Source organism: Cupressus sempervirens, chromosome 9 (genome assembly GCF_028749045.1).
Source record: "Cupressus sempervirens isolate cs-2001-9-10 chromosome 9, ASM2874904v1, whole genome shotgun sequence".
NCBI classification, from domain to species: domain Eukaryota; kingdom Viridiplantae; phylum Streptophyta; class Pinopsida; order Cupressales; family Cupressaceae; genus Cupressus; species Cupressus sempervirens.
In genome coordinates this window covers 768748511-768764069 of record NC_143126.1, presented here as the reverse complement: position 1 = coordinate 768764069, position 15559 = coordinate 768748511, and the positions used below count along the sequence as shown (strand labels likewise).

The 15559-nt window shown below is 33.3% G+C and overlaps 1 pseudogene; it reads left to right on the top strand.

Moving 5' to 3' along the window:
• The first annotated feature begins 7604 nt into the window (after nucleotides 1-7604).
• Nucleotides 7605-15198, top strand: LOC149540952 (non-specific phospholipase C2-like; annotated as a pseudogene).
• The last annotated feature ends 361 nt before the right edge of the window (nucleotides 15199-15559 follow it).

Genomic DNA, 15559 nt, shown 5'->3' with positions numbered 1-15559 from the left:
ATTGCATAGATAATTTTTCAATGGTGCAAGAAAAATATTTCTTTGAATTTACACTCTTCTTTACATGTAGTGAGTGAGTGACTCTTCCAATCTTGAGGGCTACTGACCTTTGTGCATATATATATATATATATATATATATATATATATATATATATATATATATATATATATATATATATATATATATATATATATATATATATATATATATATATTAAAGATGTCTTTAATATATGAAAAAGGTTAACTTTATAGATAATTGTTTAAAATTGAGTTGACAAATGTGTTTAATATTAAAATTCATGTCTATATTCATAGAAAAAATAATAATAACAAATTACGTAATCAAATATCTTAAGATAAGAGTTACTTGAAAATTTAGGCATGATCTGTTTGAAGTTTTAACTATATAATCTTTTTGTTAGTATTTATATTAAATTATTAAATTATTAGTTGACAATAAGAATCTATACAAAATATATTTACAAATAGTATTTAAATATTATTTTTCTAATTTTATCTTTAGAAAATTTGATTTTTTTTAATTGAAAGAAGACAAAAAATAATTTTTACAGATTTATATAAGGTTGAAACACTTCAACAACAAATGTATTACAATTGATAAGTAGGATTCACCTAGATCCAATGAGTGCTAAGTGTTCCATTTATTCTCATGAGAGATGGATCCATGTTGAAGCACTACTCATGAAACATGGATCAATGAGTTTGACTCAAAATCACATAGTTAAATCTTGATAACAATATCACAATTTGACTTGTTGTGGAAATTATCTCCTACTTATCAATTGATGAGCTTAAGGGGCTTTCTAATGAATGGCTCATAAGGCACAACACTTGGTGAAGATTTTACAAATGGGGTTGCAAGGTTTGGATTTAACCATGGACGAAACTCTGTAGTTAAGCACGCTCAGACTGGAGTAGTATTGGGATGGGTGCCCTCCCGAGAAGTCCCAATGCTTCACCCTTGTGAGCATTACCTAGATCCAATGAGTGCTAAGTGTTCCATTTATTCTCATGAGAGATGGATTCATGTTGAATCACTACTCATGAAACATGGGTCAATGAGTTTGACTCAAAATCACATAGTTAAATCTTGATAACAATATCACAATTTGACTTGCTATGGAAATTATCTCCTACTTATCAATTGATGAGCTTAAGGGACCTTCTAATGAATGGCTCATAAGGAAAAACACTTGGTGAAGGTTTTACAAATGGGGTTGTAAGCTTTGGGTTTAACCATGGAGGAAACTTCGTAGTTAAGCACGCTTAGGCTAGAGTAGTACTGGGATGGGTGACCTCCTAGGAAGTCTCGGTGCTTCACCCCTGTGAACATCATCTAGATCCAATGAGTGCTAAGTGTTCTATTTATTCTCATGAGAGACAGATTCATGTTGAATCACTACTCATGAAACATGGGTCAATGAGTTTGACTCATAATCACATAGTTAAATCTCGATAGCAATATTTATTACAATTACTAATCTATTTGAAGTGAATAATTTTGATTTTGATTTTTTTATTGATAATGAGTTCAAGTTTAGATTTATTATTATTATTATTATGTGTTAACTTCGAGTAGATTCAAACTCAAGATCTCTTAGTTAAGCTCTTGGTCCAATTCAAATGGTGTTATAGGAGTCCTTTTTTCAGAGCTCCCTCCATATTGCATTTTAAATGACAAGATTTTCAGAATTTATTAATAAATATTTATTTGTAAATATTGAAAGTAAACATTATTGCATCCACCAACAAAATTAAAGCGAGATATATTTGATTTAAAAAGATTTGTGTGACTTAAGATTTGTTGATTATAAGACAAAAGTTGTCAACCAATAAATAACTCTAAATTTTAACAACAGTGGCTCTGAAACTTAACAAAATAGAAGTGACTCTAAATTATTATTTTTCAAAATGAAATTTACTATTACCATTTATTTCATTATTACTTCTATCAAAAATTTCAATTTTTATCGTTTCTATGAAATCTCAAAGTTTATTGTTTCACTTCAAGTAACTCTAGATAAGAAATGAAACATAAATGACTCTTAAGTTTAACTATATATATATATGTATGTATGTATGTATGTATGTATGTATGTATTCAATACCATTTATTAATATCATTTTCCATATTATTTAGCTTTTCCAGCTGAATTTACTATCAAGTTATAGACACAAATTTTACAATGTTAACTGTGTTGTCTTACATTGATTCAATTATCTAAATTGATTTTGTAAGGAATCTTTTAAAAAATCTAAAATAATTATGTTTAGTGAATAGTTTAGAGTTATATACATTTTTTCAATATTAGAATAATTATTTTTAATTAGTTAACTATAAACTATCACATATAATTTCTATCTTTTTAATACAATCACTTTACTACATTGATATTTGTAATTATCATGATTTAGTTAGTTGCCTTCAAATTTTTTTATTAGAATTTGGTTAATTAGATTAATTTAAATTTTATAAATTTAATAGTTGTTTGAAACTATATATAAAACATATGCATTTTATTAACTATAACTATAGTAGGCAAGTACATGCCACTATATGGAACTTGTTATTATTATGTGTTAAGTTCAAGTAGATTCAAACTTAAGATCTCTTAGTTATTTCGTTTTTACCTTTTTAATGAGTATAACATTTATGACTAATAGCGAGTTTTGTTGACTTATAGTATCAAGGTACTATATATATATGTACTTCATCACATTTTTATAAATTTATTTTTTCTATATATTTATATATAATTTTTCAAGATACTTTTAAAAATATACTTTTACTTTATTAAGTATTTATTCTTTTTGAGTCATTTATTTTATTTCTTCATATCGTCTTCAATTTACAAAGTATTCTTATGATATTTCATTCATATTCATTATCTTTTATAGCCATACAATAATAGCAAATAGAAACCAAATCAAGATACTCTTAATAGGATTGCTCTAATATATCAAATATAAGTTAGAATAAAAATGTCTCCTTCCTTTCAATAAGAAAGGGAAAGTTATTCAATTAGTACAACTTTAATTAAAGTTATTGGAAAAAAAAAACTTATAAGTAATAGATCTTACATAATAAAAGCATCCATTTTTTATGAACTTTCTCTTATAATCGTTTGTTTTAATTTACAAAAAAAATTTAAAAATAACAAAAAAAAAATTGATCGATAAACGGCCAAAGCCTAGATTAATTTTTGTTATTTATTTCAATTAATTATTTTTATGTGTTGAGAGACTTTGAACCCAAGACCTCCCACATGAGAGGCTCACAAGTTACCATTGTGTTGTAAGCTCTTGCTTAAAAAAACATGAATAAAAAAACAAACAAAACAAACAAACCATATTATTGAAAAAATAAATGTAAAATTAAATAGTAACACCTCACTTAAGCTGAAATTAATGATAAAGACTTTAACTATCTTTGCTTCAACCTCTTAGCTCATATACAATTGAATAATTTTTCAAAAATCTATCAATATATCCATTTAACTTTTAAATAATTGTTATAAATAATTTTGATTTGATTATTGTACTTGTCTTAGGTAAAGTACTACTCCATTCACTTTTTACTATTAGTAATTAGTTTCTACCAATCACAAATAATTATTTTTAAATAACTAAAATATATCTAAAGTTTTATTATTTATTTAAGAATTTTATTTATTATATCAATTATATGATTGGCTGAATAAGTTTTGTGTTATAGTTTCCCTTTTTTTGGAGGGTTATCCTCTCTTTTTTTGTGACCAAATTTTAGTTACACATTATATATAAATTATTAATAGTAATACATTTTTACTATCAAATCATGTGTGTGTGTGTGTGTGTGTGTGTGTGTGTGTGTGTGTGTGTGTGTATATATATATATAGCGAGAGAGAGAGAGAGAGAGAGAGAGAGAGAGAGAGAGAGAGAGAGCTATATAATATTTAAATTAATATAAATTTATTAAGGAGTTGAAATAATATTATAACATATCACTATTATATATTCTAGAACATTTATTACATTAAACTACATATATGTAATATATAGATCACTAATAATATATGTAATTTACTAATGTAATATATAATATATATTTGATTCTATTTCAAAATTTACATATATTTGATTATTTATAATACAATCTTTATTATTTAGAATATATAAAATAACAGATGCAAGTTGTGGAAACAACAAATCACCTCCTCTTAAACTGCCCTTTTGCCCAAGATTGTTGGCATTTTGTTCTTTATATGCTTAATTTCCATATGACATCACCTAACTCTCTGTGGAATTTATCCCAGGCATGACCAATCTTACATACTGAATCAATGATTTAATGTCTTTGGAAGCACATCCCTACATCTGCAGTATGGGTCATTTGGTGGGAGAGAAATAAGAGAATTTTTAGATAGATGTCATCTTCAATCCCTTAATTTGTGGAATGATTAGAGAGATCAATTGTTGACCTTGTAAATGCTACAGTAAGTAAATATAAGGGTAAACATGTTTTTTCTCCTTGGGATGGCTATGTTATAAAACGGTGGAAGGGTTTACTTTTTCCTTATCTTCCTACTCCATTGTGTCCCTCCAAGCTTCCTCTTATTTAAGCACAAACCAAATAGATGCCCCCAAGTGAGGGCTATTACAAACTTAATTTTGATAGGGCCTCTAGGAAAAATCTAGGTAACTCTAGCTATGACATAGTCATTAGAGACTTTAAAAGTCCTGTGATTGCATCAAAATCATCTCGTCTCCCTCTGAGTACTAATAATAAAGATAAGGACCTGGCCTTGCTTTTTGGTTTGGAACTTTCAAAATCACTATCTATATCTAAGTTACTTGTTGAAGGGGATTCAACCATTATTATTAATGTATATATTAAACGCCATGTCTATAATTGATCCATACAATATATATTGCATCAAGTCTAGTCTCTTCTTGATTCAAACTCTGAATGTTACATTATGCATACTTATAGAGAAGGCAACCTATTAGGTGTTTGTCTAGCTAATTTGGGTATTGATGGCTTTATATTAACTCTTTACTTTCCCCACTTAATCTCCTTGATTTCTCCAACTTGTTTAATATTATGAAAAAAGAATATGCTTATAATCCTATTGAGTCCTTCTCAAATATTAATTGACAATAAATCATCACTTCTCTACGATTTCACATGTTTTACTTTTTTGGATCTCACTTGTTATTTTGAGATATTGTATGTAGTTTAGGATCCTAGCTTGCACTTGCATCGGATGGCTTTTTACTAATATCACAATCTCAATTGGAATTTTGGATGAAGATTAATGATGGATTTTTTTTATGACAGTTTTTGTCTTGGCTCTTGGTGTTTTCTCTGGCACTAGATAATGATTGGATTAATAATTGTCTTCATATGATTTTTGGGCTCTTTTGTAATCATTTTTGGGCTGTTTTGTAATCACAATGTTCTAGATTTGGGGTTCACAATTACAAGAATCATTAGTGTTGATAGATACTCTCTCTAGATGTTGTCTTTCTTCTTCTAAATCCTTTTTGTATCAAGCAATGACCGAAGTTTTTATTTTCTCGTTCTTTTCTCCAAGAGCCATTTTTAACTAGTTATTATTAATATAAATACAAAGTTTCACCAAGAAAAACAAACATAAAATATTCTTTTATTCTCTATAAAATATAATTGATGTAAAATACATATAATGTTTTCACTACACTATAATTCAAAACTATAATCCCAAGTCCTAGCCACTTGTGTACTTACTCTTTTTAAACTTAAATCATATACACTTGTCCAACATCATATTAATATTGACCCCTAATAGTTTGTAAATGATATAAATAACTATTTAATAATGAATTAACTATGACAACAAAAATTAAGTTTTAAAGACTATCAAACAACTACAATATTCTATTGTCATTCTTAAATAGTTCTAAGTCACTAATCAATAACATCAAGTACACGCCACTATGTAGCACTTTTTTTTAAATACTAAAAGAGAGATTAACGCTCTCAAAGTCTATATAGGATCACCCTCAAACAATAAGATGGTTCTATTAACATATCCATTCAACTTTGGAACAATTATCCCCAATTATTTAAAATTTCTTTTAATGAAAAACTCTTTAATTATTTTTAATATAATAAAAAAGAATAATACCCTTAGAGTCTATATGAGATTAATCTCAAGAAACAAGATGGTGTTGTAGACATATCTTCCTTCAAATTCTATGCAACATCAAGCGTCAACAACAAGATGGTGGTAGAAGGCTAACTATCAAAGTCTACACAGGATCATGCTCAAATAACAAGATAGTAAAAGACATACCCTCAAATTATAAGCAGGATATCAAGCTCAAATAACAAGATTGTGGTAGAAGACTTATTCTCAAAGTCTATGAGGAATCAAGTTTTAAAAAAAAAAGGTTGTGAAAGGCATACCATCAAAGTATGTGCGGGATCAAACTCAAACAACAAGATTGTGGTAGAAGGCATATCCTCAAAGTCTACATGGGATGAAGCTCAAACCAAAAGATAGTGCTAATAGACACATCTTCAATATTCATGCATGTGGGATGAAGCTCAAACAATAAGATGGTGCTAAAATGCGTACCTTCAATGTCTATGTTAGACCAAACTCAAACAACAAAATGCTACTAAAAGACACTTCCAATGTCTATGCCTAATCAAACTCAAACAAATAGAATGAAAAAGACATACACTCAAAATCTATGTAAAATTAAACTCAAATAATAATAGAAAATAATATTAAAAAATAGACTCTCAAAGTTAATACAATCCCAAACTCAAACAATAAAATATTCTCAAATTCTATGTGAGATGAAGCTTAAACAACAAGATGGTACTAATGGCATATAATCAATGTTCATATGGGGTGAAACTCAAACAAGAAGGTGGTGCTAAAATGAATACTCTTTTCTACATGAAGATGGTACTATAATGCATACACTTTTCTCCTAAAATGTATATCGTCAATGTCTATATTAAACTCATAGAATAAAATGATGCTAAAAGACACCTTCAAAATTTATATAAAATATAACTAGAACAACAAAATGACACTACATAATACACCCTTTGAATTTGTACAAAACAAATCTCCAAATTATGTATTGGACTAAACTCAAATGAAAGCATATCTTTGAAATATTGACAAAACTAAACTCGAACACCAAAATGAAACAAGAAAACCAAAAATCTAAACTATAAAAGCCCAACAAAACCACTAGGTCTAAAACAAAAGGTCTATGGAACTATGTAGCATTTTGCTAATCTATGTCATTAGAGTTTCAATGCATTGTTTGGTTGAGTTGATCAAGTTTTAGAAGGCAATAAATATGCTTAGTTTAATAAGTAGATAGAGACACAAAAAGGAGATGAAGAGATCACTAGGGTGACAATGATGTAAAATGAATAAAAAGTGTAGGAGGTGCATGCAACCAGTTCTCATTCCACTACTGCTTTAGCAACTTACTTATCACACGCATGCACACACACTTTATCTGACTCCAATTAAATCCCACATTTCCAGTTGCCACATTGTATTCATTCATCCATCCATCCAAAGATGAGGAAGAAGCAAAGCTCCAAGCGACCATTAATGGCGACAGTGGCAGCCCTATTTCTTCTTCTTCTTGTAAGTAGAGACACAACCAAGAGAGAAATCAGCGATCGAATCCACACCATGTTAGTTTTAGGTAGGTTGGAGAACTGTTCATCCATATGTGATAAATTGGAAAATAATTATTTGTTAATTAATTGACTCCTTCTAGAAGCAACTAGTAACCTATTGGTTAGGTTGTTGTCAAGAAGCAACTAGAAACTTCTTCATTAGGTTGTTATCAAAAAGCAACTAGAAACTTCTTTGTTAGGTTGTCTTGATCAAGAAGCAACTAGAAACCTCTTGATTAGGTAGTATAAAAGGGGGGTCAAGGGTGGCATTTGGAGAACATAATAGAATAGAACATAGGAATACAAAAAGTTGTAGAAGCATTTGCAGTGTTAGCAAATGAGTTTGTAGTGATAGCAAATAGTCTTGTAGTGTTAGCAAGGGCACAATGATAGCGTTGGGGATAGTAGTGGAGAATATCAGTAGGAGAAATTAGGAGGTTGTTTGAATTCTACCAGTGAAAGGCAAGGAATTTTGTATCTCTTGATTTGCTAAAGTTAATATATTTTCCATCTGCAAAATTGGTTTTCCCTTAGGGGTTTTTCCAGGGACAATTTGTCTGAAAATATTGTGTTATTTTTGTTGTGAATTTCTTTCCCTATTTTAATGGTGAAGTTGTAGTTGTGTTGTTTTTCGATATTAGCTATGAATTTATTTTTCAACAATTTAATAATCATTTATGATAGGATATTAATAATCAGTGACTACAATAGTGTTAATTTTTACATGGTATCAGAGTAGTGTTGAGGGTAGAAGAATTTTTCCCTAGGAAATAAATTAAGGGTTTATATAACCTAGTGTGATCTCTTCAAAATTATTATTTCTTTAATCCCTTGAGATGGCTTTAGTTGGTTTGAGAGATCAAGACAGATTGGATGGTGCCTCGAATTTTGGTGTCTAGAAGGCCAAAATTTATTTATTGTTGAAAGAGAATGGTATCAAGGATTATGTTACCAGTGTTGTACCTATACCAACAGATGCGACACAACTTGCAACATATAAGAAGGATGATGCCAAGGTGAGGAGGATTACCCTTGATGGTGTCAAGGATCATATTGTTCCACCTATCTCAGAGCTAGACACGATGAAGAAGATGTGGAATGTCATTTTGAATCTGTACCAGAATGCTACCACGAACAAGAAGATGATTCTCAGAGAGAAGTTGAAGAACACTCGAATGAACCAGGGAGAAGACATTACAAGTTACCTCACCAGGCTTAGACTTGTCAAGGATGAGTTAGCAGCTGTTGGAGATAGTCTGAGTGATGATGAGCTAGTGAGAATAGCACTGAATGGGTTTTCTAAATAGTGGAGTGTCTTTGTTCAAGTTGCTAGTGGATGAGATACCTTACCGAGTTGGGATCGACTATGGGTTGATTTCACTCAAGATGAGTTTAAACTAAGTCTTGTCAATGGGGCCAACAAGAGTTAGAAAAGTGAGGTGGAATAGGAGAACGTTGTCCTAACAGGGAAAGGGAAAGCAAAGAAGGGATCTAGCAAAGGATCAAATTCACAAAGTGAGAATAAAAAGGACTTTTCTAAGGTCAAGTGCTTTGGATGTCACAAGTATGGTCACTATGTCAATGATTTCCCAAAAAGGAAGAAGGAAAAGAAGCAGGTGGCAGATTCAGCAAGTACAAAAGAACTCTCTAGTAGAATGGAAGATGAGTTTGCACTTATAGCTTGTATCGTGAGCTCAACCTCACAGACTATTTGGTATGTAGATAGTGGGGCATCATTTCATATGACATGAGCTAGAGAGTACTTCTTCAGTTATAAGAAGAACACCAATATCCATATTTCTATGGGAAACTTGTCCAAACTCAACCCAGTTGGAAAAGGGACTATTAAGTTTCAGAGGGAGAATGGAAAGATAATTCTAGTTCATGATGTATTGCATGTGCCAAGCTTAGGTCTGAATTTGATTTCTATATCTATTCTTCAGGATAGGGGTATAATGTACTCTTTAGAGGGACACGTGTTGATTAAACAAAAGGATTGGAAATCACCCATAACTATTGGAGGTAGGAGTGGTTTCCTTTATAGGTTGCAGTTTGATACTCTTAAGGTACTCATGAGCAGCTATAATCCTAAAGATCTTGGAGAGCTATGGCATAGGAGGATGGGCCATATTCATCATGGAGCACTCAAATTGCCTTGTGAGTTGGTGACAAGTGTTCTAGAGGTGAGTACAGAGCATGATGATGCATGCAAAGGATGTGTGTTGGGGAAGTTTGTGAAAGAAGCTTTTTCAAGTGACACCAGATCTAAAGGTGTTCTTGATCAAGTACATTTAGATGTATGTGGACCGATGTTGACAAAGTCTATTAGAGGATATGAGTACTATGTTACTTTTATTGATGATTTCTTAGGAAGACCTAGATATACTTCTTGAAGAACAAGGATGATGTTTTCAATCCGTTCTAGGAGTTCAAGGCTCTAGTGGAGAACTCGATAGGAAGGAAGATAAAGGTTCTTCGGTCAAACAATAGAGGCAAGTACAAAGGAAATAACTTCTAGGAGTTTTGTATGAGGGAAGGAATCAAGAGAGAGTGGATTATTCCTTACAATCCATAGTAGAATGGAGTTTCCGAGAGGAAGAACTATTCTATATCAGAGGTGGCAAGAGCTATGCTACATGACAAGGATATGTCCCACTACTTATGGGCAGAAGCATGTAGTACAACAATCTACAATCAGAATAGGGTTCTACACAAGCTACTAGGTAGGATAGCATCAGAGGAAACTTTCACAAGAAAGAAGCTTGATGTTAGCCATTTTAGAATATTTGGGAGTTCGACATATTGTCATATTCCAGCTGATACATGTACCAAGTTAGATCAGACTGCAGAGAGAGGGTACTTTTTTGGGTACAGTGAAACCTCAAAGGCATATAGAATTTTTATCCCCAAGACAAGAAGAATTATTGTTAGACACGATGTTAAGTTCATGGAGGACAAGGCATTTAGAAGGTCTAGAGATTTCCTAGTAGATGATCAGAGTGAGCAGGCAACAAAAGATCCAAGGCCTAGTCAAGGGCATCAAAGCACAAGTACAGTTACTAGTACAAGTATAGGTTAGGTGGTGAAGATTCATAGAACATGGAGCAAAAAGTGTAATAGGAAATGCATCTAGAAGACTTAGAGGTTGATATATCATACTCTACAGTTGGCAGTAGGAATCGTGAGGTTCAAGAGACACTAAGGGATACTCAAGAGTCTGTGGGAGCTCCTAGGAAGAGTACTAGATAGTAGAGACAACCAGAAAAGTTCAATGACTATGTAGCATTTGTTAGTCAGTTGGTAGATAGTGAGCCTTCCAGCTATCAAGAGGCTACAAAGCATCAGGTATGGCGAGATGCTATGGTTGAGGAGTAATCCTTAATAATGTAGAATGATGTGTGGGAGGTAGTTCCTAGACCAATAGATAGGGCAATTGTTGGATCACACTTGATCTATAAGATAAAGCATGGTGCATATTTATGGTAGCATCAAAAAATACAAGGCAAGGTTTGTGGCCAAGGGGTTTTGTTAGAAGGAGGGAATAAAATACAAGGAGACATTTGCTCTAGTGGCTAGGTATACTTTTATATGAGCCATGATCTCATTTGTAGCATAGATGGGATGGTAGATCCATCAAATGGATGTCAAGACAATATTCTTTAATGGTGAGTTAAAGGAGGAGGTATACATAGAGCAACCAGAAGATTTTGTAGCACACAACAAAGAGACCCACGTGTGCAGATTGAAGAGAGCATTGTACGGACTCAAGCAGACTCCCAAAACGTGGTATGAGCGCATTGACACATACTTGCAAGAAATGGGCTTTGTGAAGAGTGAAGCGGATGGTAACCTCTACTACTTGGTGGTTGGTGGTGAGGTTCTCATTCTTGTTCTTTATGTGGATGACTTTTTTCTTACCGGTTCACTAGGGCTCATAGAAGACTGCAAGAGGGACCTTGCAAAAGAGTTGGGATGAAGGAATTAAGACTTATGCACCATTTTTTAAGCATGTAGATATGGTAGACAAATGGAGAGATTTTCCTTGGTCAAGGGAAATATTGCATTGAAATCTTGAAGAGATTCAGGATGGAGGATTGCAAAGCCATGTCTACACCCATGATCATGAATTGGAGGAAGTAGATACATCTAAGGAGAAGGATGTAGATCCCACCTTATACAGATAGTTGATTGGTTTTCTTATGTATTTAGTCAACACTAGGCTAGATATAGCATTTGCAATTAACTTTCTTAGTCAGTTCATGGTTGAACCAAAGATAATGCATTGGACTACGACCAAGCATGTATTGTATTATTTGCATGGTATAGTTGAGTATTGGATCAAATATGTTTGAGGTGAAGGTATCAAGTTGATGGGATATACTGATGTAGATTGGGCAAGAAATACAGTGGACAAAAGGAGCGCTTCAGGGTGTTGTTTTAGTTTGGGATTAGGAGTTGTATCATGGTTCAGTAGGAAGTAGAAATCTATGGCTCTAAGTTCAACAGACACAGAATACATAACAGCTAGCATGGCGACATGTGAAGCTATATGGCTTCAAAAGTTGTTAGTAGCTTTGTTTGGTCAAAAGGTTGAGACTATTATGATACATTGTGACAATTACAATTGCATCAAGTTGTCTAAGAATCTACTATTTGATGATAGATCGAAACATATAGACATCAAATATCACTTCATTAGAGATTGTGTACAATGAAGGTTGTTCAACTACTGTACATACCTACAAAGGAGTAGGTAGTAGACATTCTAACTAAGGCATTGTTGAAGGCTAAATTCATCTTCTTTAGAGATAAGTTAGGTGTGATGCAGAACAACTTCCTCGCTAAGAGGGAGTGTTAGTTTTAGGTAGTTTGGACAACTATTTATCCATATGTGATTAATTAGCAAATGATTATTCGTTAATTAATTGACTCCTTCTAGAAGCAACTAGTAACCTATTAGTTAGGTTGTCATTAAGAAGCAACTAGAAACTTCTTAGTTAGGTTGTTATCAAGAAGCAACTAGAAACTTCTTGGTTAGGCTGTCTTGATCAAGAAGCAACTAAAAACCTCTTGGTTAGGTTGTATAAAAGGGGGGTCAAGGGTGGCATTTGGAGAACACAACAGAACAAAATAAAGGAACACAAAAAGTTGTAGAAGCATTTGCAGTGTTAACAAATGAGTTTGCAGTGATAGCAAATAGTCTTGCACTGTTAGCAAGGGCGTAGTGATAGCATTGGGGATAGCAGTGGGGAATATAAATAGAAAAAATTAGGAGGTTGTCTGAATTTTGCTAGTGAAATGAAAGGAATTTTGTATCTTTTGATTTGCTGAAGTTAATATATTTTCCATCTACAAAATTGGTTTTTCGTTAGGAGTTTCTCTAAGGACGATTTGTCCAAAAATATTGTATTCTTTGTGTTGTGAATTTTTTTTCTGTATTTTATTGGTGAAGTTGCAGTTGTGTTATTTTTTGATATTAATTTTGAATTTATTTTTGACAATTTAATAATTGTTTACGATAGGAAATTAATAATTAGTGACTACAATAGTGTTAATTTTCATAGAGCATAGTAATTTTGATGATGGAGAATTGTTCTTTGACCATATGGTGGGCTGGATGAAGCGGTCCAACCCAGAAATCAACAACATAATGCGGCAAGAATCGAATCTTGTTTCTCCAAGGGACCCCAAATCGGAGAAAATCTTCTTCACAGAGGAGGCAAAGTATGTGGATCCTGATCTAGGACATTCATTTGGAGCCAGCAGGGAACAAATGTTCGGCTCTAGTGACACCTCTGCGAATTCCCCGCCCATGAACGGATTCGTCTTGCAAGCAAATTCCATGGGACCCAACATGTCTCACACTGTCATGAATGGCTTTTGCCCTTCGTTTGTCCCCATTTACAATAAACTTTTCAGTAAATTTGCAGTCTTTGACAGATGCAAATTCCGATGCAACAGTCTCTATGTTCATTCCGCTACTTCCCATGGTGCTACCAGCAATATTGCCAAGCTTTTGGCAGCAGGGTACCCTCAGAAAACCATCTTTGACTCCATTGATGAATCAGGGATCTCTTTCGGGATATATTACCAGAACATTCCTACCACTCTCTTCTACAGGAATCTCAGGAAGCTCAAGTATGTCACCAAATTCCATACTTATGATGTCGAATTCAAGCTCTACGTTAAACAGGGGAAGCTCCCTAATTATGTGGTGCTGGAATAGAGATACATGGACACAAAATTGTTGCCTGCGAATGATGATCATTCATCTCATGATGTGGCGGAGGGGAAGAAATTTGTGAAGGAGGTGTACAAGACGCTGAGATCGAGTTTCTAGTGGAACCATACCTTGTTTCTCATTACATACGATGAGCATGGCGGCTTCTTCAATCATGTCCCCACCCCTGTTCGAGATGTCCCCTCACCTGATGATATTATGGGTCCTAATCCTTACTACTTCAATTTCGACAGGTTGGGGGTTTGAGTCCCCACCATTGCCATCTCCCCTTGGATCAACAAAGGAACAGGTGATTGACTCAATGAAATCTTTATTTTCTCTTCAAGTTCCTCTAAATGTCATAATTGTTTGTTTATGCTCTGATTTCATATTGCTCACATGTTGGTTATTTCACAATTGTCCACGACCCCTCTGGACCTTCTGCATCTTCTCAGTACGAGCATTCATATATTCTTGCAACTATGAAGAAGATGTTCAACCTGCAATCCCCTTCTTAACAAAGAGATGCTTGGGCTGGCACATTTGAATCCCTCATCTAGAGCAGAATTGAACCCCGAACTGATTGCCCAGGTAAAATCCGAACACAATTTTATTCCAACATCTTTACTAAACTTCATTGGATTCTTATTCGTAGTTTGGTTTTGTTGCAGTTAAGCTACCAGACTCTCCAAAGATACGACCGGGTGAGGCCAATGAGGATGCCAAGCTCACCGAATTTCAGCAAGAACTTTTGCAATTGATCGCTGTATTAAATGAGGATTTCACCCTGAAAACATTCCTGGAAGAACTGGGGAAGAATATGAGTGTGAGAGAAGGGAACAAGTACATTCAGGATTTTGTCAAACGATTCTTTGAAGCAAGTTGAGCGACCAAGAAGCTCGACGCTCTGGATGATGAAATTGTGAAGAAGCAGCCTTCGCTCACAACTCGGCCCTCTGCAACGCATCCCACATCATCATCATTGTCACCACCACAGTTAGATTTGTATAGCTTGACAACATTTGTGTCCCTTTCGCCTTCCTCTATTTTTCAAGAAAATCAAAAAGCGGCGATGGAACATTTGGCTACATTCATCTTTTGGGTAGAGGTTACAGTGGAGCATCACAAGTTTTCATTGTGTGTGTGGATGAAGGCAGTGCAATGTTGGATTAGGTTCTAGTTGTTATATTCAAAGGTGTATTCCGTTGGGGTCAGTTTGGTTGCGGGAATAGGAATAGGGGAATAGGAATATGTATTTTGGAATAGAAAATGGGGCTACGTATTCCTATTCTCTGTTTGGTTCAGTCAATATTTGAAGGGAATTCACGGACCTCAAAATTTATATTTTCTAAAATAAATAAAAGTGGAATAGAAATACGTATTCCAATAACACTTATTTGGATAGAATTGCAAAACCCCATTTTTGGGCCAAAATTGGAATACGTATTCCTATTTTACTTCGTATTCCAATTCCGTTTTGTTGCATCCAAATGAGGAATGAAATTTTTTGCTTCTGCTTGTATTCTCGTTGCCAAATGGGCCCTTGGAGATAAGGTAAGGCATATATGCAATTAGAATTTAACTATTTGCATTGTAAGGTATAACGAAAACAAAAAGTTTGTTATTTGCAT